Source organism: Carassius gibelio, chromosome B5 (assembly GCF_023724105.1).
Source record: "Carassius gibelio isolate Cgi1373 ecotype wild population from Czech Republic chromosome B5, carGib1.2-hapl.c, whole genome shotgun sequence".
NCBI classification, from domain to species: domain Eukaryota; kingdom Metazoa; phylum Chordata; class Actinopteri; order Cypriniformes; family Cyprinidae; genus Carassius; species Carassius gibelio.
Window position 1 is genome coordinate 2,146,288 of NC_068400.1, and position 27,014 is coordinate 2,173,301.

General features: G+C 38.0%; 2 long non-coding RNA genes across 3 annotated transcripts in view; one reads left to right on the plus strand and one right to left on the minus strand.

Moving 5' to 3' along the window:
- The window catches only part of LOC127958037 (uncharacterized), a 48,124-nt gene extending 45,441 nt beyond the window's left edge, over positions 1-2,683 (plus strand). Inside the window, exon 3 of the long non-coding RNA XR_008153939.1 lies at positions 2,048-2,683. This is a non-coding gene — a long non-coding RNA (uncharacterized LOC127958037). The remainder of the gene's footprint in view (positions 1-2,047) is intronic.
- Positions 1,170-26,224, minus strand: LOC127958036 (uncharacterized). 2 transcript variants are annotated; one of them, XR_008153938.1, is made up of 4 exons: positions 26,079-26,224; positions 21,516-21,784; positions 9,542-11,629; positions 1,170-1,335 (listed from the first exon to the last, which is right to left on the minus strand). It is a non-coding gene; the product is annotated as an uncharacterized LOC127958036 (long non-coding RNA). The 2 variants fall into 2 exon arrangements; XR_008153937.1 differs by having other exon boundaries at positions 1,172-1,585; positions 9,791-11,629.
- Positions 26,225-27,014: the final 790 nt, after the last annotated feature.

Genomic DNA, 27,014 nt, shown 5'->3' on the forward strand with positions numbered 1-27,014 from the left:
ACACACAACTCACAGAAAGACTTCTTTTCTTACATTTCATTGCATTCTTTTCTTAGGTTTCATTGCATTCATATTCTGACATAATAGTAAACATTTGATATACATGTATGAATAAATTGTTGAACTTTCACTCAATGTGATCCTAAATGCTTGAACAGTAATATTAAATAATAGTAATATATATTTTTCTAGATGAATCAATCATCGAGACAATGAACTGTAATGTTTAAGTCTTTAGTGAGCCCATTAGTGGTCTTCCAGTGACATCTAGTGGTCGTAAATGCAATTTATCATACAACACTGTCTCTTTAACCTTTATATCTGTTATATGTTGTCTTAATTTCATTCCAAAGAAGCATACGCAATTTATGTATAATTTCACAGTCTAGATAATAGTACTGCACTGATTTTAAATAACCTAGATATGGCTGACAGTAAAAGAATAGAACAGAATTACAGACACACACAAACATGAAATGTTTAAACTAGTATATTAATACTCAATAAGCATGCTTAAACCCACACACAGATGCACACATTTTGTTATATATATAGATAATTAAAATAAATGATGGGTGATAAAACCTATTGCAAGTCTTCTGTTTTTATGGGCTTCTATGTCATTTTTCAGGTTTCATTGCAATCATAATCTGGCATAATTATAAACATTAGATATATCTGTATGAATAAATTGGTAAACTTTGACTCAATGTGATCTGAAATGCTTGAACAGTAATATTAAATAATAGTAATATACATTTTTTCTAGATGAATCCCTCAACAAGCCCATAAACTGTAATGTTTTAGTTTTTACTGAGCTCATTAGTGGTCTTCCGGTGACATCTAGTGGTTATAATTGCATTTTTTTATTCAACACTGGGTTTTGAAGCTTTATAAATATAACAGTGTTCTTTTTTACCTAATCTCTGTTAAATTTTGCATGATTGTTTAGAAAAAATACAGATCTAATGCATGTGTGATTATATTACCCCTTTTTTTTGCAGTTTAATGCCATTCACAACAGAAATCTTTTGTTTTTTAGGCCTGTTTAAATGTTATCTAACCAAAGGACAAAATACAACATATTTTTTCAAAGTTATTGATCTAGAGAGTCCTGAGAATATTACTGCAGTGGTTTGATCAAGACTGAACAAAAAATCAGGTGACCCAAAACATTCAAATTCGTGGACCAATTTTATGAAAAAGGCTATAACTCGGGAACAAAATGAGATATCTTCACCAAACTCAGAACTCATATGCATGAACAAAAACTTTAGTCAAATTATTATTTTTTCCATATCTGCCACTTGGTGGCGCTACAGGATGAAAAAAAACCTAAAATGGCTATAACTAAGCAACCGCTGATCCAATCAACTTGAAAATTGGTATGGCCCAATGTGGCATAAGTGTCTATGAGGAATTTCACTTATCTTAAAAAACATGGCCGCCATTGGCCAAACAACTTTAAGCACCTATTTGACAAGGTTAATGGAAGTCGATCGGAACGAAACTCGGTGGGCATGTTCGACTCATTGCCCTAAAGGTCTGTAAGTATTTTGAAAGAAATTGCCCACAACATTGTCACCTCCCACAGAACACAACAAAGCGATTTGATTACAGCGCCAACTATTTTCCAAAAATGATAATGCATCATTTTACTGGAGTTTTACTGGCTGTTTCAATTACACTCTTCCAATAATTGCTTTTCTTACTCGTTGCATTTGGTCTGATGCTCCATGCCATGCTTAGCTCCTCGCTGTGGAACTTTTATTAACGATTTTCAGCCATTTCAATTACAATCATGCAATTATTAATTTCATTATTCATTGTTGCATTTGGTCTGATGCTACATATGCTTAGCTCCTGATGTTGCCGCTGGAATGCTTGGCCCCGTGATTGCTGCTTGCAGCTATATTTAGGGTCCAAGCACCGAAGGTGCGAAGGCACCTATTGTGTTTGTTGGCGTTATTATTAGGGGCCAAGCACCGAAGGTGCGAAGGCACCTATTGTGTTTGTTGGCGTTATTATTAGGGGCCAAGCACCGAAGGTGCGAAGGCACCTATTGTGTTTGTTGGCGTTATTAGGGGCCAAGCACCGAAGGTGCGAGGCACCTATTGTTTTTGTTGGCGTTCTTATTATTATTATTATTATTATTATTATTCTTCCGACTGGGAGTCTATGGCAGCCCATAGAACCAAATGCGGGAAAGTTGTAATGGTTTGACATTCTGATAGAGGACAGTGCCAACATTAAGTACACCAATTTTGGTGGGTCTAATACATTGCCTCTAGCGCCACCAACTGTCCAAAGTTTCACTTTTATTTTGTTAATAACTTTTTAACCCTAAGGCCAATCAACAAAAATCTTTTTTCCTCTGATTTCTGAGCTTATGCCGATTCGATTGCATCCTATGACGTCATTTTCTGTCATAGAAATATGGCCGCCATTTTGAATTTTTTAAAAAACCTACTTTTTCGAACTCGTCCTAGACGGTTTGTCCGATTCACACGAAAATTGAACCAGATTATCTTCAGGCAGTGCTGACCAAAAGTTATGCAAATCAAATTGATTCGTCAAACTGTTTTCGATAAACGCTCAAACAAATTTTACGTAACGCTTACAAAAACAGTCGCAAGGCTGTATCTCTGCAACGATTTATCGTATTCAGACCAAACCTGGTACATGTCATAATAAGCATGACCTGAGGCTACTTGCTGCGTTTCGGCCCAGTGCCACCTACTGGTCTGGAGATATGAAAAATTGTTATTTTTGCTCATAACTTCTAAACAGTTTGTCCAAAAATCATAAAATTGGTCTTGTTAGATTCAGGGCAACATGCCGAGTCGACTGATATCCAATTTTACCATCTCGGCCATTTTGACTGTCAGCCATATTGAATTTTGTGCTAAAATGCTGTATTTTAAGAACGCAGCAACGGATTGTTACGAAACTTGGTATGGGTCATCAGCACAATGTCCTGAAGGAGTGTGAGAAGTTTCGAAACAGCGCCACCTAGTGGTGATCTTCTTTGTTTAAACGCTTATAACTCTGGGTGTGGTCGACTTATTTTCACGAGACTCATCAAATTAGACTCTTGAAACCTTACCGAGTCCTACGATACCAAACATGCTAGGTTTCGCCTTACGGTTTGTGTAGCGTTGTGATTTAGCGCTTAAAAAACATTTGGCTATATCTTCGAAACCGCTTGTCTGATCGAGACGAAACCACCGTCAGAAGAAGGAAACATAGGTCGATAGCTATACACCAATGCCCTAATGCAAAAATATTGATAGTAAGGGGTAGTAATATTCAATCAAAGTCAAGAGTCAGTCAATTTTTATGTGTTTTTTCATGTAAATGTCTATAACTCTGATGTGAATTGAGATATTTTCACCAAAATTGACACGCATATGTATGGGCGCACTCTGATGACACATAAAAAAAATGGTGGGACTGAGCCTCTTGGTGGCGCTATAATAGAACAAAACATGAAATTCCCATTGACTTCAATACACTTATGTGAAATAAAAGGCTATGCTAATCAAATGCATTGGTGTTATATTCCGAAACTCAGAATGTGCCAACAACACCATCCCCTGAAGGTACTCAAATTATTTTGAAACAGCGCCACCTAGTGGTCAAAAGTAATAACTCAATGTACATAAAGGCTAATAACTTTTTAATAAATCTGCCTATTGACATGATGCTGATCTTAATAGATTCCTTGGGTCAAGCCAAGAACATAGATACCAAGTTTTCCTTATTTGGCTGAACTTACTGTCCGCCATTTTGATTAATGTTGAAAACCTACTTTTTCGAACTCCTCCTAGACCGTTAGTCAGATTTTCACCAAATTTGACTTGGATCATCTTCAGACATTCAATGTTCCAACATGACATCCAATGTTATGGATTTCATGTCTATATATGAAACGGTTCTCATTTAGCGCATCAACCAATTTGCTGGAATGATGCCAACATTCATTTGAGGCTGTATCTCTGCAAAGCTTTGACATATTTGCACCAAACTTTGTATGTGTCATCGTCACCTCACACTGACCATTCCAAACTAATTTGGTAACAGCGCCACCTATTGGTTACACGTGATAAGCCAATAAATCCTATTATTAGTTGTTGTGTTTATTGTTTTCAAGCCAATTTGGCTAAAATAATCTTAAAACTGTCTTAATTACTCATTCCTGCCGTTCGTCTGAAGCTTGCTTCTGTAGTGCTTGGCCCCGTTATTGCTGCTTGCAGCTATATTTAGGGGCCAAGCACCGAAGGTGCGTAGGCACCTATTGTTTTCGTTGGCGTTATTATTCTTCTTCTTCTTCTTCCGCCGCAAGTCTATGGCAGCCCATAGAACCGATTGCGGGAAAGTTGTATAATTTGGCACACTGATAGAGGACAGTCCCAACATTAACTATAGCTAATTTGAAGTCTCTAACTCCTACTCTCTAGCGCCACCACTTGTCCAAACTTTCAATGTTTGTATGCTAATAACTTTTGAACCGTAAGCCAGAAAATGGAAATTCTTTTTTCCTCTGAATCCTTGGCTCATGCCAAGTCGAATGAACCCCAAAATTCAAAAATCGCAAGGTTTAGTTTTTCAGCTATTTTCGATTGTTAGAAAAACATACTTTTTCGAACTCGTCCTAGACGGTTTGTCCGATTTTCACGAAAATTGGCTCAGATCATCTACAGACCATGTTGGCTAAAAGTTATGGAATTCAAGTTGATTCCTCCAACCGTTCTCGAATGACACGTGAAAAAATATGATGAAAAGCACGCAAAAATACACGTGAGGCTATATCTCAGCAACGGTTTGTCATATTGAGACCAAACTTGGTGTGTGTTATAATAAGCATGACCTGAGACTACCTGCAGTGTTTCAACACAGCGCCACCTAGTGGTCAGGAGATATGAAAAATGCATATTTTGGCTTATAACTTCTGATTGGTTTGGCAAAAAATCACACAACTGGTCTCTTTAGATTCAGTGAGTCATGGCGAGTCGAATGATATCCAATTTTCCCGTGTCGGCCATTTTAGGCGTCGGCCATTTTGAATTATGTTTTAAAATGCTGTATTTTTTGAACGCAGCATCGTATCGTTTCGCAAATAATTACAAAAATATTCGGCTCCATGCCCTGAAGGTACTCAAAAAGTTTGGTGGCAGCGCCACCTTGTGGCCAATAGTTATAATGAAATATCACATAAATGCTAATAACTTTTGAATAAATTAGTCTATTAAAATTAAAATGGTCTCGCTATATTCTGTGGGTTATACCGAGAGTATTGATACCAATAATGTGGAAATTGGCCTTACTTCCTGTCCGCCATTTTGCTTAATGTTGAAAACCTACTTTTTCGAACTCCTCCTAGACCGTTAGCCCAATTTTCACCAAATTTGACGTGAATCATCTTCAGACCATGCTGGCAAAAAGTTATGGATTTTGTGTCGATATACGTAACGGTTCTCATTTAGCGCATCAACGAATTTGCTGGAAGGGTGCCAAAATGCATTTGAGGCTGTATCTCTGCAACACTTTGACATATTTGCACCAAACTTTGTATGTGTCATCGCCACGTCACACTGACCATGCCACATAAATTTGGTAACAGCGCCACCTATTGGTCAAGAGTAATAAACCATTCATTAACCATGAGTAATTACACTTTTTAAAATGCTAATAACTTTTTAATGCATTAGCCTATTTGAAGGAAACTGGACTCAAAATATTCCCTGGCTTATGCCGATAACATAGATACCAAATATACCACGGTAAGCTGAACTTCCGGTCCGCCATTTTGATTTATGTTGAAAACATACTTTTTCGAACTCCTCATCAACCGTATGTCCGATTTTCACCAAATTCGAATCAAATGATCTTCAGGCTATACTGATTCAAAGTTATGGATTTTGAGTCGATAGACAAAACCGTTTTCGCATACCACATCGACGAATTTGAGGCACAATGAGAAAATGACACTTGAGGCTGTATCCCTGGAATGCTTTGGCATATTGACACCAAACTTTGTGTGTGTCATTGAAAAGTCACACAGAGTACACCAAATTGATTTTATAACAGTGTCACCTATTGGTCAAGCTTGATAAACCAAGTAATCATGCTACTAGAGGTGGTATTGGTGTTTTTTTTCTTTTGCCATTTCAAATACAATAATTCCAAAATTGCTGTTATTGCTCATTAATGTATTTGGTGTGATGCTTTATGCGATGCTTAGCTACTGCATTTGCCGTTGGAGTGCTTGGCCCCGTAATTGCTGCTTGCAGCTATATTTATTATTATTATTCTTCCTCTTCTTCCACCCCAAGTCTATGGTAGCCCATAGAACCGATTGCGGGAAAGTTGTATAATTTGGCACACTAATAGAGGACTGTCTGAACATTAACCGTAGCAAATTTGAAGTCTCTAACTCAAACTCTCTAGCGCCACCAATTGTCTAAACTTTCAAAAACTTGATGCTAATAACTCTTGAACCGTAAGCCACAAAATGAAAATTCTTTTTTCCTGTGATTCCTTGGCTCATGCCGAGTCGAATGGACACCGAAATTCAAAAATCGCAAGGCTTAGTTTTTTCGCTATCGTCAATTGTTCGTAAAACCTACTTTTTCGAACTCGTCCTAGGCCGTTGCACCGATTGTCACGAAAATTGAATCAGATAATCTTCAGACCATGCTGGCAAAAAGTTATGGAATTCAAGTTGATTTCTCAAACCGTTTCCGAATAGCTCATGAACGAATTCTTCGAAAAGCACGCAAACATGAACGTGAGGCTATATCTCCGCAACGGTTCGGCCTATTGAGACCAATCTTGGTGGGTCTTATAACAACCATTCCCTGGGACTACCTGCAGTGTTTCGGCGCTGTGCCCCCTAGTGGTCAGGAGATATGAAAAATGCATGTTTTTGCTCATAACTTCTGAACGGTTTTGCCAAAAATCACAAAAGTGGTGTCTTTAGATTCAGTGCATCATTCCGAGTCGAATGATACCGAATTTTCCCAATTCGGCCATTTTGGGCGTCGGCCATTTTGAATTTAGTTGTAAATTGCTGTATCTTAAGAATGAAGTTCCGTATCGTTTCGCAAATAATTACAAAAATGTCCGGCTCCATGCCCTGAATGTACACAAAAAAAATTGGTGGCAGCGCCACCTTGTGGTCAATAGTTATAACGATTTTTCGAAAAATGCTAATAACTTTTGCATACATTAGCCTATTGTAACAAAACTGATGTTGATAGATTCCTTGGGTCATGCCGAGAACAACGATACCCCATTTGTCAATTTTGGCAAAATTTCCTGTCCGCCATTTTGATTCATGTTGAAAACCTACTTTTTCGAACTCCTCCTAGACCGTTGCTCATATTTTCACCAAATTTGATTTGGATCATCTTCAGACCATGCTGGCAAAAAGTTATGGAATTTGTGTCGATACACGTAACCGTTTTCAATTAGCGTACCAACGAATTTGCTGGAAAGATGCCAAACTGCATCTGAGGCTGTATCTCTGCAAAGGTTGGAGATATTTACACAAAACTTAATATGTGACATTGTCACATCACATTGACCACGCCACATCATTTTGGTCACAGCGCCACCTATTGGTCAAGAGTAATAAACCAATCAATAACTGCTAATTATTACATTTCCAATAATGCTAATAACTTTTGATTGCATTAGCCTATTATCATGAAACATGTCTCAAAATGTTCCTTGGGACATGCCGACAACATACATACCAATTATGTCATATTAAGCAAAACTTCCTGTCCGCCATTTTGATTCATGTTGAAAACCTTTTTTTTTTAACTCATCCTCAACCGTTTGTCTGATTTTCACCAAAATTGAATCAGATCATCTTCAGACCGTGCTGACAAAAAGTTATGGATTTCGTGTCAATAGACGAAACCGTTTTTGTACAGCGCTGCTTCAGATGTCAGGCATCTTCACAAAATGAGTCTGAGGTTATATCTCTGCAAAGCTTTGTTGTAATTAAGCCAAACTTGTGTGTGCCATTGTCTAACATGGAGAATAGGCTCACAGACACTCACACACAGAAATGAAATGGTTCAACTATTATATGAATAATCAATAAGCATGATTACACACACACACACACACACACACAGAGAGAAGTACATGCCCACACATTTTGTTGTATGTAGATATTTGAAATAAATTATAGGTGACACACAACTCACAGAAAGACTTCTTTTCTTACATTTCTATGTCAGGTTTCATTGCATTCATATTCTGACATAATAGTAAACATTTGATATACATGTATGAATAAATTGTTGAACTTTCACTCAATGTGATCTTAAATGCTTGAACAGTAATATTAAATAATAGTAATATATATTTTTCTAGATGAATCAATCATCGAGACAATGAACTGTAATGTTTTAGTCTTTAGTGAGCCCATTAGTGGTCTTCCAGTGACATCTAGTGGTCGTAAATGCAATTTATCATACAACACTGTCTCTTTAACCTTTATAACTGTTATATGTTGTCTTAATTTCATTCCAAAGAAGCATACGCAATTTATGTATAATTTCACAGTCTAGATAATAGTACTGCACTGATTTTAAATAACCTAGATATGGCTGACAGTAAAAGAATAGAACAGAATTACAGACACACACAAACATGAAATGTTTAAACTAGTATATTAATACTCAATAAGCATGCTTAAACCCACACACAGATGCACACATTTTGTTATATATATAGATAATTAAAATAAATGATGGGTGATAAAACCTATTGCAAGTCTTCTGTTTTTATGGGCTTCTATGTCATTTTTCAGGTTTCATTGCAATCATAATCTGGCATAATTATAAACATTAGATATATCTGTATGAATAAATTGGTAAACTTTGACTCAATGTGATCTGAAATGCTTGAACAGTAATATTAAATAATAGTAATATACATTTTTTCTAGATGAATCCCTCAACAAGCCCATAAACTGTAATGTTTTAGTCTTTAGTGAGCTCATTAGTGGTCTTTCGGTGACATCTAGTGGTTATAATTGCAATTTTTTATTCCACACTGGGTTTTGAAGCTTTATAAATATTACAGTGTTCTTTTTTACCTAATCTCTGTTAAATTTTGCATGATTGTTTAGAAAAAATACAGATCTAATGCATGTGTGATTATATTACCCCTTTTTTTTTTGCAGTTTAATGCCATTCACAACAGAAATCTTTTGTTTTTTAGGCCTGTTTAAATGTTATCTAACCAAAGGACAAAATACAACATATTTTTTCAAAGTTATTGATCTAGAGAGTCCTGAGAATATTACTGCAGTGGTTTGATCAAGACTGAACAAAAAACCAGGTGACCCAAAACATTCAAATTCGTGGACCAATTTTACGAAAAAGGCTATAACTCGGGAACAAAATGAGACATCTTCACCAAACTCAGAACTCATATGCATGAACAAAAACTTTAGTCAAATTATTTTTTTTTTCCATATCTGCCACTTGGTGGCGCTACAGGATGAAAAAAAAAAAACTAAAATGGCTATAACTAAGCAACCGCTGATCCAATCAACTTGAAAATTGGTATGGCCCAATGTGGCATAAGTGTCTATGAGGAATTTCACTTATCTTAAAAAACATGGCCGCCATTGGCCAAACAACTTTAAGCACCTATTTGACAAGGTTAATGGAAGTCGATCGGAACGAAACTCGGTGGGCATGTTCGACTCATTGCCCTAAAGGTCTGTAAGTATTTGGAAAGAAATTGCCCACAACATTGTCACCTCCCACAGAACACAACAAAGCAATTTGATTACAGCGCCAACTATTTTCCAAAAATGATAATGCATCATTTTACTGGAGTTTTACTGGCTGTTTCAATTACACTCTTCCAATAATTGCTTTTCTTACTCGTTGCATTTGGTCTGATGCTCCATGCCATGCTTAGCTCCTCGCTGTGGAACTTTTATTAACGATTTTCAGCCATTTCAATTACAATCATGCAATTATTAATTTCATTATTCATTGTTGCATTTGGTCTGATGCTACATATGCTTAGCTCCTGATGTTGCCGCTGGAATGCTTGGCCCCGTGATTGCTGCTTGCAGCTATATTTCTTCTTCTTCTTCTTCCGCCGCAAGTCTATGGCAGCCCATAGAACCGTTTGCGGGAAAGTTGTATAATTTGGCACACTGATAGAGGACAGTCCCAACATTAACTATAGCAAATTTGAAGCCTCTAACTCCTACTCTCTAGCGCCACCACTTGTCCAAACTTTCAATGTTTGTATGCTAATAACTTTTGAACCGTAAGCCAGAAAATGGAAATTCTTTTTTCCTCTGAATCCTTGGCTCAGGCCAAGTCGAATGAACCCTAAAATTCAAAAATCGCAAGGTTTAGTTTTTTCGCTATTTTCAATTATTCGAAAAACCTACTTTTTCGAACTCGTCCTAGACGGTTAGTCCGATTGCCACGAAAATTGGCTCAGATCATCTTCAGACCATGCTGGCAAAAAGTTATGGAATTCAAGTTGATTCGTCCAACTGTTGTCGAATGACACGTAAACAAATTTGACGAAAAGCACGCAAACATGCACGTGAGGCTATATCCCGGCAACGGTTTGTCATATTGAGACCAAACTTGGCGTGTGTTATAACAAGCATGAACTGAGACTACCTGCTGTGTTTCGACACAGCGCCACCTAGTGGTCAGGAGATATGAAAAATGCATATTTTGGCTTATAACTACTGAATGGTTTGGCCAAAAATCACACAACTGGTCTCATTAGATTCAGTGAGTCATGTCGAGTCGAATGATATCCAATTTTCCTGTGTCGGCCATTTTAGGCGTCGGCCATTTTGAATTATGTTTCAAAATGCTGTATTTTTTGAACGCAGCATCGTATCGTTTCGCAAATAATTACAAAAATATTCGGCTCCATGCCCTGAAGGTACTCAAAAAGTTTGGTGGCAGCGCCACCTTGTGGCCAATAGTTATAATGAAATATCACATAAACGCTAATAACTTTTGAATAAATTAGTCTATTAAAATTAAAATGGTCTCGCTATATTCTGTGGGTCATGCCGAGAGTATTGATACCAATAATGTGAAAATTGGCCTTACTTCCTGTCCGCCATTTTGCTTAATGTTGAAAACCTACTTTTTCGAACTCCTCCTAGACCGTTAGCCCAATTTTCACCAAATTTGACGTGAATCATCTTCAGACCATGCTGGCAAAAAGTTATGGATTTTGTGTCGATATACGTAACGGTTCTCATTTAGCGCATCAACGAATTTGCTGGAAGGGTGCCAAAATGCATTTGAGGCTGTATCTCTGCAACACTTTGACATATTTGCACCAAACTTTGTATGTGTCATCGCCACCTCACACTGACCATGCCACATAAATTTGGTAACAGCGCCACCTATTGGTCAAGAGTAATAAACCATTCATTAACCATGAGTAATTACACTTTTTAAAATGCTAATAACTTTTTAGTCCATTAGCCTATTGCAACGTAACTGGGCTCAAAATATTCCCTGGCTTATGCCGATAACATAGATACCAAATATGCCAGTGTTTACTGAAGTTCCGGTCCACCATTTTGATTTATGTGGAAAACCTACTTTTTCGAACTCCTCATGAACCGTATGTCCAATTTTCACCAAATTCGAATCAGATGATCTTCAGACTATGTTGACAAAAAGTTATGGATTTTGTGTCGATAGACAAAACCGTTTTCGCATACCAAAGCGACGAAGTTGAAACACAATGACAAAATGACACTTGAGGCTGCATCTCTGGAATGCTGTGGCATATTAACACCAAACTTTGTGTGTGTCATTGAAAAGTCAAACAGAGTACACCAAATTGATTTCATAACAGTGCCACCTATTGGTCAAACTTTATAAGCCAAGTAATCATGCTACTAGAGGTGGTATTATGATTTTTTTTTTGCCATTTCAATTAAAATAATTCCAAAATTACTGTTATTGCTCATTAATGTATTTGGTGTGATGCTTCATGCCATGCTTAGCTCCTACATTTGCCGTTGGAGTGCTTGGCCCCGTAATTGCTGCTTGCAGCTATATTTAGGGGCCAAGCACCGAAGGTGCGAAGGCACCTATTGTGTTTGTTGGCGTTATTATTATTCTTCTTCTTCCGCCGCAAGTCTATGGCAGCCCATAGAACCGATTGCGGGAAAGTTGTATAATTTGGCACACTGATAGAGGACAGTCCCAACATTAACTATAGCAAATTTGAAGTCTCTATCTCCTACTCTCTAGCGCCACCACTTGTCCAAACTTTCAATGTTTGTATGCTAATAACTTTTGAACCGTAAGCCAGAAAATGGAAATTCTTATTTCCTCTGAATCCTTGGCTCATGCCAAGTCGAATGAACCCCAAAATTCAAAAATCGCAAGGTTTAGTTTTTTCGCTATTTTCAATTATTCGAAAAACCTACTTTTTCGAACTCTTCCTAGACGGTTAGTCCGATTGCCACGAAAATTGGCTCAGATCATCTTCAGACCATGCTGGCAAAAAGTTATGGAATTCAAGTTGATTCGTCCAACTGTTGTCGAATGACACGTAAACAAATTTGACGAAAAGCACGCAAACATGCACGTGAGGCTATATCCCGGCAACGGTTTGTCATATTGAGACCAAACTTGGCGTGTGTTATAACAAGCATGACCTGAGACTATCTGCAGTGTTTCGACACAGCGCCACCTAGTGGTCAGGAGATATGAAAAATGCATATTTTGGCTTATAACTACTGAATGGTTTGGCCAAAAATCACACAACTGGTCTCTTTAGATTCAGTGAGTCATGTCGAGTCAAATGATATCCAATTTTCCTGTGTCGGCCATTTTAGGCGTCGGCCATTTTGAATTATGATTTAAAATGCTGTATTTTTTGAACGCAGCATCGTATCGTTTCGCAAATAATTACAAAAATATTCGGCTCCATGCCCTGAAGGTACTCAAAAAGTTTGGTGGCAGCGCCACCTTGTGGCCAATAGTTATAATGAAATATCACATAAATGCTAATAACTTTTGAATAAATTAGTCTATTAAAATTAAAATGGTCTCGCTATATTCTGTGGGTCATGCCGAGAGCATTGATACCAATTATGTGAAAATTGGCCATACTTCCTGTCCGCCATTTTGCTTAATGTTGAAAACCTACTTTTTCGAACTCCTCCTAGACCGTTAGTCCAATTTTCACCAAATTTGACGTGAATCATCTTCAGACCATGCTGGCAAAAAGTTATGGATTTCGTGTCGATATACGAAACAGTTCTCATTTAGCGCATCAACGAATTTGCTGGAAGGGTGCCAAAATGCATTTGAGGCTGTATCTCTGCAACGCTTTGACATATTTGCACCAAATTTTGTATGTGTCATCGCCACCTCACACTGACCATGCCACAGAAATTTGGTGACAGCGCCACCTATTGGTCAAGAGTAATAAACCATTCATTAACCATGAATAATTACACTTGTAAAAATGCTAATAACTTTTTATTGCATTAGCCCATTCGAATGGAACCGGGCTCAAAATATTCCCTGGTTTATGCCGATAACATAGATACCAAATATACCATAGTAAGCTGAACTTCCGGTCCGCCATTTTGATTTATGTTGAAAACCTACTTTGTCGAACTCCTCATCAACCGTAGGTCCGATTTTCACCAAATTCGAATCAAATGATCTTCAGACTATGCTGACTCAAAGTTATGGCTTTTGAGTCGATAGACAAAACCGTTTTCGCATACCACATCGACGAATTTGAGGCACAATGAGAAAATGACACTTGAGGCTGTATCCCTGGAATGCTTTGGCATATTGACACCAAACTTTGTGTGTGTCATTGAAAAGTCACACAGAGTACACCAAATTGATTTTATAACAGTGCCACCTATTGGTCAAGCTTGATAAGCCAAGTAATCATGCTACTAGAGGTGGTATTATGATTTTTTTTTGCCATTTCAATTACAATAATTCCAAAATTGCTGTTATTGCTCATTAATGAATTTGGTGTGATGCTTCATGCGATGCTTAGCTCCTACATTTGCCGTTGGAGTGCTTGGCCCCGTAATTGCTGCTTGCAGCTATATTTATTAGGGGCCAAGCACCGAAGGTGCGAAGGCACCTATTGTGTTCGTTGGCGTTATTATTATTATTATTATTATTCTTCTTCTTCCACCCCAAGTCTATGGTAGCCCATAGAACCGATTGCGGGAAAGTTGTATAATTTGGCACACTAATAGAGGACTGTCTGAACATTAACCGTAGCAAATTTGAAGTCTCTAACTCAAACTCTCTAGCGCCACCAATTGTCTAAACTTTCAAAAACTTGATGCTAATAACTCTTGAACCGTAAGCCACAAAATGAAAATTCTTTTTTCCTGTGATTCCTTGGCTCATGCCGAGTCGAATGGACACCAAAATTCAAAAATCGCAAGGCTTAGTTTTTTCGCTATCGTCAATTGTTCGTAAAACCTACTTTTTCGAACTCGTCCTAGGCCGTTGCACCGATTGTCACGAAAATTGAATCAGATAATCTTCAGACCATGCTGGCAAAAAGTTATGGAATTCAAGTTGATTTCTCAAACCGTTTCCGAATATCTCATGAACGAATTCTTCGAAAAGCACGCAAACGTGAACGTGAGGCTATATCTCCGCAACGGTTTGGCCTATTGAGACCAATCTTGGTGGGTCTTATAACAACCATTCCCTGGGACTACCTGCAGTGTTTCGGCGCTGTGCCCCCTAGTGGTCAGGAGATATGAAAAATGCATGTTTTTGCTCATAACTTCTGAACGGTTTTGCCAAAAATCACAAAAGTGGTGTCTTTAGATTCAGTGCATCATTCTGAGTCGAATGATACCGAATTTTCCCAACTCGGCCATTTTGGGCGTCGGCCATTTTGAATTTAGTTGTAAATTGCTGTATCTTAAGAATGAAGTTCCGTATCGTTTCGCAAATAATTACAAAAATGTCCGGCTCCATGCCCTGAATGTACACAAAAAAATTGGGGGCAGCGCCACCTTGTGGTCAATAGTTATAACGATTTTTTCGAAAAATGCTAATAACTTTTGCATACATTAGCCTATTGTAACAAAGCTGATGTTGATAGATTCCTTGGGTCATGACGAGAACACCGATACCCCATTTGTCAATTTTGGCAAAATTTCCTGTCCGCCATTTTGATTCATGTTGAAAACCTACTTTTTCGAACTCCTCCTAGACCGTTGCTCAGATTTTCACCAAATTTGATTTGGATCATCTTCAGACCATGCTGGCAAAAAGTTATGGAATTTGTGTCGATACACGTAACCGTTTTCAATTAGCGTAGCAACGAATTTGCTGGAAAGATGCCAAACTGCATCTGAGGCTGTATCTCTGCAAAGGTTGGAGATATTTACACAAAACTTAATATGTGACATTGTCACATCACATTGACCACGCCACATCATTTTGGTCACAGCGCCACCTATTGGTCAAGAGTAATAAACCAATCAATAACCGCTAATTTTTACATTTCCAATAATGCTAATAACTTTTGATTGCATTAGCCTATTATCATGAAACATGTCTCAAAATGTTCTTTGGGACATGCCGACAACATACATACCAATTATGTCATATTAAGCAAAACTTCCTGTCCGCCATTTTGATTCATGTTGAAAACCTTTTTTTTTAAACTCATCCTCAACCGTTTGTCTGATTTTCACCAAAATTGAATCAGATCATCTTCAGACCGTGCTGACAAAAAGTTATGGATTTCGTGTCAATAGACGAAACCGTTTTTGTACAGCGCTGCTTCAGATGTCAGGCATCTTCACAAAATGAGTCTGAGGCTCTATCTCTGTATATACACACACACACACAGAGAGAGAAGTACATGCCCACACATTTTGTTGTATGTAGATATTTGAAATAAATTATAGGTGACACACAACTCACAGAAAGACTTCTTTTCTTACATTTCTATGTCAGGTTTCATTGCATTCATATTCTGACATAATAGTAAACATTTGATATACATGTATGAATAAATTGTTGAACTTTCACTCAATGTGATCTTAAATGCTTGAACAGTAATATTAAATAATAGTAATATATATTTTTCTAGATGAATCAATCATCGAGACAATGAACTGTAATGTTTTAGTCTTTAGTGAGCCCATTAGTGGTCTTCCAGTGACATCTAGTGGTCGTAAATGCAATTTATCATACAAGACTGTCTCTTTAACCTTTATAACTGTTATATGTTGTCTTAATTTCATTCCAAAGAAGCATACGCAATTTATGTATAATTTCACAGTCTAGATAATAGTACTGCACTGATTTTAAATAACCTAGATATGGCTGACAGTAAAAGAATAGAACAGAATTACAGACACACACAAACATGAAATGTTTAAACTAGTATATTAATACTCAATAAGCATGCTTAAACCCACACACAGATGCACACATTTAGTTATATATATAGATAATTAAAATAAATGATGGGTGATAAAACCTATTGCAAGTCTTCTGTTTTTATGGGCTTCTATGTCATTTTTCAGGTTTCATTGCAATCATAATCTGGCATAATTATAAACATTAGATATATCTGTATGAATAAATTGGTAAACTTTGACTCAATGTGATCTGAAATGCTTGAACAGTAATATTAAATAATAGTAATATACATTTTTTCTAGATGAATCCCTCAACAAGCCCATAAACTGTAATGTTTTAGTCTTTAGTGAGCTCATTAGTGGTCTTCCGGTGACATCTAGTGGTTATAATTGCAATTTTTTATTCAACACTGGGTTTTGAAGCTTTATAAATATTACAGTGTTCTTTTTTACCTAATCTCTGTTAAATTTTGCATGATTGTTTAGAAAAAATACAGATCTAATGCATGTGTGATTATATTACCCCTTTTTTTTTGCAGTTTAATGCCATTCACAACAGAAATCTTTTGTTTTTGGCCATTTTAACTGTTATAGCACCAGCTATTTTCTGATCTTAATGAAACTTTGCATGCTTGGTGGGTCATCTTTCACATGTTATAACCAAGTTTCATAAAGTTTTGAGTTTTTGTTTCAGTTTTATAGGCTTTAGGTTACATGTGGCCACGGCCCTTTCCTAAATGACCTCTTATAGCTAACCAAAGGACAAAATGCAACATATTTTTGAAAATTATTGATCTAGAGAGTCCAGAGAATATTATTGCAGTGGTTTGATCAAGACTGAACAAAAAACCAGGGGACCCAAAACATTCAAATTCGTGGACCAATTTTACGAAAAATGCTATAACTCGGGAACAAAATGAGATATCTTCACCAAACTCAGAACTCATATGCATGAACAAAAACTTTAGTCAAATTATTATTTTTTTCCATATCTGCCACTTGGTGGCGCTACAGGATGAAAAAAAATCAAATGGCTATAACTAAGCAACCGTTGATCCAATCAACTTGAAAATTGATATGGCCCAATGTGGCACAAGTGCTCTATGAGGAATTTCACTTATCTTAAAAAACATGGCCGCCATTGGCCAAACAACTTTAAGCACCTATTTGACAAGGTTAATGGAAGTCGATCGGAACGAAACTCGGTGGGCATGTTCGACTCATTGCCCTAAAGGTCTGTAAGTATTTTGAAAGAAATTGCCCACAACATTGTCACCTCCCACAGAACACAACAAAGCGATTTGATTACAGCGCCACCTATTTTCCAAAAATGATAATGCATCATTTTACTGGAGTTTTACTGGCTGTTTCAATTACACTCTTCCAATAATTGCTTTTCTTACTCGTTGCATTTGGTCTGATGCTCCATGCCATGCTTAGCTCCTCGCTGTGGAACTTTTATTAACGATTTTCAGCCATTTCAATTACAATCATGCAATTATTAATTTCATTATTCATTGTTGCATTTGGTCTGCTTAGCTCCTGATGTTGCCGCTGGAATGCTTGGCCCCGTGATTGCTGCTTGCAGCTATATTTCTTCTTCTTCTTCTTCTTCTTCCGCCGCAAGTCTATGGCAGCCCATAGAACCGATTGCGGGAAAGTTGTATAATTTGGCACACTGATAGAGGACAGTCCCAACATTAACTATAGCAAATTTGAAGTCTCTATCTCCTACTCTCTAGCGCCACCACTTGTCCAAACTTTCAATGTTTGTATGCTAATAACTTTTGAACCGTAAGCCAGAAAATGGAAATTCTTTTTTCCTCTGAATCCTTGGCTCATGCCAAGTCGAATGAACCCCAAAATTCAAAAATCGCAAGGTTTAGTTTTTTCGCTATTTTCAATTATTCGAAAAACCTACTTTTTCGAACTCGTCCTAGACGGTTAGTCCGATTGCCACGAAAATTGGCTCAGATCATCTTCAGACCATGCTGGCAAAAAGTTATGGAATTCAAGTTGATTCGTCCAACTGTTGTCGAATGACACGTAAACAAATTTGACGAAAAGCACGCAAACATGCACGTGAGGCTATATCCCGGCAACGGTTTGTCATATTGAGACCAAACTTGGCGTGTGTTATAACAAGCATGAACTGACACTACCTGCTGTGTTTCGACACAGCGCCACCTAGTGGTCAGGAGATATGAAAAATGCATATTTTGGCTTATAACTACTGAATGGTTTGGCCAAAAATCACACAACTGGTCTCTTTAGATTCAGTGAGTCATGTCGAGTCGAATGATATCCAATTTTCCTGTGTCGGCCATTTTAGGCGTCGGCCATTTTGAATTATGTTTCAAAATGCTGTATTTTTTGAACGCAGCATCGTATCGTTTCGCAAATAATTACAAAAATATTCGGCTCCATGCCCTGAAGGTACTCAAAAAGTTTGGTGGCAGCGCCACCTTGTGGCCAATAGTTATAATGAAATATCACATAAACGCTAATAACTTTTGAATAAATTAGTCTATTAAAATTAAAATGGTCTCGCTATATTCTGTGGGTCATGCAGAGAGTATTGATACCAATAATGTGAAAATTGGCCTTACTTCCTGTCCGCCATTTTGCTTAATGTTGAAAACCTACTTTTTCGAACTCCTCCTAGACCGTTAGCCCAATTTTCACCAAATTTGACGTGAATCATCTTCAGACCATGCTGGCAAAAAGTTATGGATTTTGTGTCGATATACGTAACGGTTCTCATTTAGCGCATCAACGAATTTGCTGGAAGGGTGCCAAAATGCATTTGAGGCTGTATCTCTGCAACACTTTGACATATTTGCACCAAACTTTGTATGTGTCATCGCCACCTCACACTGACCATGCCACATAAATTTGGTAACAGCGCCACCTATTGGTCAAGAGTAATAAACCATTCATTAACCATGAGTAATTACACTTTTTAAAATGCTAATAACTTTTTAATGCATTAGCCTATTTGAAGGAAACTGGGCTCAAAATATTCCCTGGCTTATGCCGATAACATAGATACCAAATATACCACGGTAAGCTGAACTTCCGGTCCGCCATTTTGATTTATGTTGAAAACATACTTTTTCGAACTCCTGATCAACCGTATGTCCGATTTTCACCAAATTCGAATCAAATGATCTTCAGGCTATACTGATTCAAAGTTATGGATTTTGAGTCGATAGACAAAACCGTTTTCGCATACCTCATCGACGAATTTGAGGCACAATGAGAAAATGACACTTGAGGCTGTATCCCTGGAATGCTTTGGCATATTGACACCAAACTTTGTGTGTGTCATTGAAAAGTCACACAGAGTACACCAAATTGATTTTATAACAGTGTCACCTATTGGTCAAGCTTGATAAACCAAGTAATCATGCTACTAGAGGTGGTATTGGTGTTTTTTTTTTTTTGCCATTTCAAATACAATAATTCCAAAATTGCTGTTATTGCTCATTAATGTATTTGGTGTGATGCTTTATGCGATGCTTAGCTACTACATTGCCGTTGGAGTGCTTGGCCCCGTAATTGCTGCTTGCAGCTATATTTCTTCTTCTTCTTCTTCTTCCGCCGCAAGTCTATGGCAGCCCATAGAACCGATTGCGGGAAAGTTGTATAATTTGGCACACTGATAGAGGACAGTCCTAACATTAACTATAGCAAATTTCAAGTCTCTAACTCCAACTCTCTAGCGCCACCACTTGTCCAAACTTTCAATGTTTATATGCTAATAACTTTTGAATCGTAAGCCAGAAAATGGAAATTCTTTTTTCCTCTGAATCCTTGGCTCAAGCCAAGTCGAATGAATCCCGAAATTCAAAAATCGCAAGGTTTAGTTTTTTCGCTATTTTCAATTATTCGAAAAACCTACTTTTTCGAACTCGTCCTAGACGGTTAGTCCGATTGCCACGAAAATTTTCTCAGATCATCTTCAGACCAGGCAGGCAAAAAGTTATGGAATTCAAGTTGATTCGTCCAAACGTTTTCGAATGACACGTAAACAACTTTGACGAAAAGCACGCAAAAATACACGTGAGGCTATATCTCGGCAACGGTTTGTCATATTGAGACCAAACTTGGTGTGTGTTATAATAACCCTGACCTGAGACTACCTGCAGTGTTTCGACACAGCGCCACCTAGTGGTCAGGAGATATGAAAAATGCATATTTTGGCTTATAACTTCTGAATGGTTTGGCCAAAAATCACACAACTTGTTTCTTTAGATTCAGTGAGTCATGTCGAGTCGAATGATATCCAATTTTCCTGTGTCGGCCATTTTAGGCGTCGGCCATTTTGAATTATGTTTTAAAATGCTGTATTTTTTGAACGCAGCATCGTATCGATTCGCAAATAATTACAAAAATATTCGGCTCAATGCCCTGAAGGTACTCAAAAAGTTTGGTGGCAGCGCCACCTTGTGGCCAATAGTTATAATGAAATATCACATAAATGCTAATAACTTTTGAATAAATTAGACTATTAAAATTAAAATGGTCTCGCTTTATTCTGTGGGTCATGCCGAGAGCATTGATACCAATAATGTGAAAATTGGCCTTACTTCCTGTCCGCCATTTTGCTTAATGTTGAAAACCTACTTTTTCGAACTCCTCCTAGACCGTTAGTCCGATTTTCACCAAATTTGACGTGAATCATCGTCAGACCATGCTGGCAAAAAGTTATGGATTTCGTGTCGATATACGAAACGGTTGTCATTTAACGCATCAACGAATTTGCAGGAAAGGTGCCAAAATGCATTTGAGGCTGTATCTCTGCAACGCTTTGACATATTTGCACCAAACTTTGTATGTGTCATCGCCACCTCAGACTGACAATGCCACATAAATTTGGTAACAGCGCCACCTATTGGTCAAGAGTAATAAATCATTCGTTAACAATGAATATTTACACTTTTAAAAATGCTAATAACTTTTTAGTCCATTAGCCTATTGCAACGAAACTGGGCTCAAAATATTCCCTGGCTTATGCCGATAACATAGATACCAAATATGCCAGTGTTTACTGAAGTTCCAGTCCACCATTTTGATTTATGTGGAAAACCTACTTTTTCGAACTCCTCATGAACCGTAGGTCCAATTTTCACCAAATTCGAATCAGATGATCTTCAGACTATGTTGACACAAAGTTATGGATTTTGTGTCGATAGACAAAACTGTTTTCGCATACCAAAGCGACGAAGTTGAAACACAATGACAAAATGACACTTGAGGCTGCATCTCTGGAATGCTGTGGCATATTAACACCAAACTTTGTGTGTGTCATTGAAAAGTCAAACAGAGTACACCAAATTGATTTCATAACAGTGCCACCTATTGGTCAAACTTTATAAGCCAAGTAATCATGCTACTAGAGGTGGTATTATGATTTTTTTTTTGCCATTTCAATTACAATAATTCCAAAATTACTGTTATTGCTCATTAATGTATTTGGTGTGATGCTTCATGCCATGCTTAGCTCCTACATTTGCCGTTGGAGTGCTTGGCCCCGTAATTGCTGCTTGCAGCTATATTTAGGGGCCAAGCACCGAAGGTGCGTAGGCACCTATTGTAATCGTTGGCGTTATTAGGGGCCAAGCACCGAAGGTGCGAAGGCACCTATTGTGTTTGTTGGCGTTATTAGGGGCCAAGCACCGAAGGTGCGTAGGACCCTCTTGTTTTTGTTGGCGTTCTTATTATTATTAGGGGCCAAGCACCGAAGGTGCGTAGGCACCTATTGTAATCGTTGGCGTTATTATTATTAGGGGCCAAGCACCGAAGGTGCGTAGGCACCTATTGTTTCCGTTGGCGTTATTATTATTATTCTGCTTCTTCTTCTTCTTCTTCCGCCGCAAGTCTATGGCAGCCCATAGAACCGATTGCGGGAAAGTTGTATAATTTGGCACACTGATAGAGGACAGTCCCAGCATTAACTATAGCAAATTTGAAGTCTCTAACTCCAACTCTCTAGCGCCACCACTTGTCCAAACTTTCAATGTTTCTATGCTAATAACTTTTGAACCGTAAGCCAGAAAATGAAAATTCTTGTTTCTTCTGAATCCTTGGCTCATGCCAAGTCGAATGAACCCCAAAATTCAAAAATCGCAAGGTTTAGTTTTTTCGCTATTTTCAATTATTCGAAAAACCTACTTTTTCGAACTCGTCCTAGACGGTTAGTCCGATTGCCACGAAAATTGGCTCAGATCATCTTCAGACCATGCTGGCAAAAAGTTATGGAATTCAAGTTGATTCGTCCAACTGTTGTCGAATGACACGTAAACAAATTTGACGAAAAGCACGCAAACATGCACGTGAGGCTATATCCCGGCAACGGTTTGTCATATTGAGACCAAACTTGCCGTGTGTTATAACAAGCATGAACTGAGACTACCTGCAGTGTTTCGAAACAGCGCCACCTAGTGGTCAGGAGATATGAAAAATGCATATTTTGGCTTATAACTACTGAATGGTTTGGCCAAAAATCACACAACTGGTCTCTTTAGATTCAGTGAGTCATGTCGAGTCAAATGATATCCAATTTTCCCGTGTCGGCCATTTTAGGCGTCGGCCATTTTGAATTATGATTTAAAATGCTGTATTTTTTGAACGCAGCATCGTATCGTTTCGCAAATAATTACAAAAATATTCGGCTCCATGCCCTGAAGGTACTCAAAAAGTTTGGTGGCAGCGCCACCTTGTGGCCAATAGTTATAATGAAATATCACATAAATGCTAATAACTTTTGAATAAATTAGTCTATTAAAATTAAAATGGACTCGCTATATTCTGTGGGTCATGCCGAGAGTATTGATACCAATAATGTGAAAATTGGCCTTACTTCCTGTCCGCCATTTTGCTTAATGTTGAAAACCTACTTTTTCGAACTCCTCCTAGACCGTTAGCCCAATTCTCACCAAATTTGACGTGAATCATCTTCAGACCATGCTGGCAAAAAGTTATGGATTTTGTGTCGATATACGTAACGGTTCTCATTTAGCGCATCAACGAATTTGCTGGAAGGGTGCCAAAATGCATTTGAGGCTGTATCTCTGCAACACTTTGACATATTTGCACCAAACTTTGTATGTGTCATCGCCACCTCACACTGACCATGCCACATAAATTTGGTAACTGCGCCACCTATTGGTCGAGATTAATAAACCATTCATTAACCATGAGTAATTACACTTTTTAAAATGCTAATAACTTTTTAATGCATTAGCCTATTTGAAGGAAACTGGGCTCAAAATATTCCCTGGCTTATGCCGATAACATAGATACCAAATATACCACGGTAAGCTGAACTTCCGGTCCGCCATTTTGATTTATGTTGAAAACATACTTTTTCGAACTCCTGATCAACCGTTTGTCCGATTTTCACCAAATTCGAATCAAATGATCTTCAGGCTATACTGATTCAAAATTATGGATTTTGAGTCGATAGACAAAACCGTTTTCGCATACCACATCGACGAATTTGAGGCACAATGAGAAAATGACACTTGAGGCTGTATCCCTGGAATGCTTTGGCATATTGACACCAAACTTTGTGTGTGTCATTGAAAAGTCACACAGAGTACACCAAATTGATTTTATAACAGTGTCACCTATTGGTCAAGCTTGATAAACCAAGTAATCATGCTACTAGAGGTGGTATTGGTGTTTTTTTTTTTTTTTTTGCCATTTCAAATACAATAATTCCAAAATTGCTGTTATTGCTCATTAATGTATTTGGTGTGATGCTTTATGCGATGCTTAGCTACTACATATGCCGTTGGAGTGCTTGGCCCCGTAATTGCTGCTTGCAGCTATATTTCTGCTTCTTCTTCTTCTTCTTCTTCTTCTTCTTCTTCTTCTTCTTCTTCTTCCGCCGCAAGTCTATGGCAGCCCATAGAACCGATTGCGGGAAAGTTGTATAATTTGGCACACTGATAGAGGACAGTCCCACCATTAACTATAGCAAATTTGAAGTCTCTAACTCCAACTCTCTAGCGCCACCACTTGTCCAAATTTTCAATGTTTATATGCTAATAACTTTTGAACCGTAAGCCAGAAAATGGAAATTCTTTTTTCCTCTGAATCCTTGGCTCAAGCCAAGTCGAATGAATCCCGAAATTCAAAAATCGCAAGGTTTAGTTTTTTCGCTATTTTCAATTTTTCGAAAAACCTACTTTTTCGAACTCGTCCTAGACGGTTAGTCCGATTTTCACGAAAATTGGCTCCGATCATCTTCAGACCATGATGGCAAAAAGTTATGGAATTCAAGTTGATTCGTCCAACCGTTGTCGAATGACACGTGTACAAATTTTACGAAAAGCATGCAAAAATACACGTGAGGCTATATCTCGGCAACGGTTTGTCATATTGAGACCAAACTTGGTGTGTGTTATAATAACCCTGACCTGAGACTACCTGCAGTGTTTCGACACAGCGCCACCTAGTGGTCAGGAGATATGAAAAATGCATATTTTGGCTTATAACTTCTGAATGGTTTGGCCAAAAATCACACAACTTGTCTCTTTAGATTCAGTGAGTCATGTCGAGTCGAATGATATCCAATTTTCCTGTGTCGGCCATTTTAGGCGTCGGCCATTTTGAATTATGTTTTAAAATGCTGTATTTTTTGAACGCAGCATCGTATCGATTCGCAAATAATTACAAAAATATTCGGCTCCATGCCCTGAAGGTACTCAAAAAGTTTGGTGGCAGCGCCACCTTGTGGCCAATAGTTATAATGAAATATCACATAAATGCTAATAACTTTTGAATAAATTAGACTATTAAAATTAAAATGGTCTCCCTTTATTCTGTGGGTCATGCCGAGAGCATTGATACCAATAATGTGAAAATTGGCTTTACTTCCTGTCCGCCATTTTGCTTAATGTTGAAAACCTACTTTTTCGAACTCCTCCTAGACCGTTAGTCCGATTTTCACCAAATTTGACGTGAATCATCGTCAGACCATGCTGGCAAAAAGTTATGGATTTCGTGTCGATATACGAAACGGTTGTCATTTAACGCATCAACGAATTTGCTGGAAAGGTGCCAAAATGCATTTGAGGCTGTATCTCTGCAACGCTTTGACATATTTGCACCAAACTTTGTATGTGTCATCGCCACCTCAGACTGACAATGCCACATAAATTTGGTAACAGCGCCACCTATTGGTCAAGAGTAATAAACCATTCATTAACAATGAATATTTACACTTTTAAAAATGCTAATAACTTTTTAGTCCATTAGCCTATTGCAACGAAACTGGGCTCAAAATATTCCCTGGCTTATGCCGATAACATAGATACCAAATATGCCAGTGTTTACTGAAGTTCCGGTCCACCATTTTGATTTATGTGGAAAACCTACTTTTTCAAACTCCTCATGAACCGTAGGTCCAATTTTCACCAAATTCGAATCAGATGATCTTCAGACTATGTTGACACAAAGTTATGGATTTTGTGTCGATAGACAAAACCGTTTTCGCATACCAAAGCGACGAAGTTGAAACACAATGACAAAATGACACTTGAGGCTGCATCTCTGGAATGCTGTGGCATATTAACACCAAACTTTGTGTGTGTCATTGAAAAGTCAAACAGAGCACACCAAATTGATTTCATAAAAGTGCCACCTATTGGTCAAACTTTATAAGCCAAGTAATCATGCTACTAGAGGTGGTATTATGATTTTTTTTTTTGCCATTTCAATTACAATAATTCCAAAATTACTGTTATTGCTCATTAATGTATTTGGTGTGATGCTTCATGCCATGCTTAGCTCCTACATTTGCCGTTGGAGTGCTTGGCCCCGTAATTGCTGCTTGCAGCTATATTTAGGGGCCAAGCACCGAAGGTGCGTAGGCACCTATTGTTTTCGTTGGCGTTATTATTAGGGGCCAAGCACCGAAGGTGCGTAGGCACCTATTGTTTTCGTTGGCGTTATTAGGGGCCAAGCACCGAAGGTGCGTAGGCACCTATTGTAATCGTTGGCGTTATTCTTCTTCTTCTTCTTCTTCTTCTTCTTCTTCCGCCGCAAGTCTATGGCAGCCCATAGAACCGATTGCGGGAAAGTTGTATAATTTGGCACACTGATAGAGGACAGTCCCAACATTAACTATAGCAAATTTGAAGTCTCTATCTCCTACTCTCTAGCGCCACCACTTGTCCAAACTTTCAATGTTTGTATGCTAATAACTTTTGAACCGTAAGCCAGAAAATGGAAATTCTTTTTTCCTCTGAATCCTTGGCTCATGCCAAGTCGAATGAACCCCAAAATTCAAAAATCGCAAGGTTTAGTTTTTTCGCTATTTTCAATTATTCGAAAAACCTACTTTTTCGAACTCGTCCTAGACGGTTAGTCCGATTGCCACGAAAATTGGCTCAGATCATCTTCAGACCATGCTGGCAAAAAGTTATGGAATTCAAGTTGATTCGTCCAACTGTTGTCGAATGACACGTAAACAAATTTGACGAAAAGCACGCAAACATGCACGTGAGGCTATATCCCGGCAACGGTTTGTCATATTGAGACCAAACTTGGCGTGTGTTATAACAAGCATGAACTGAGA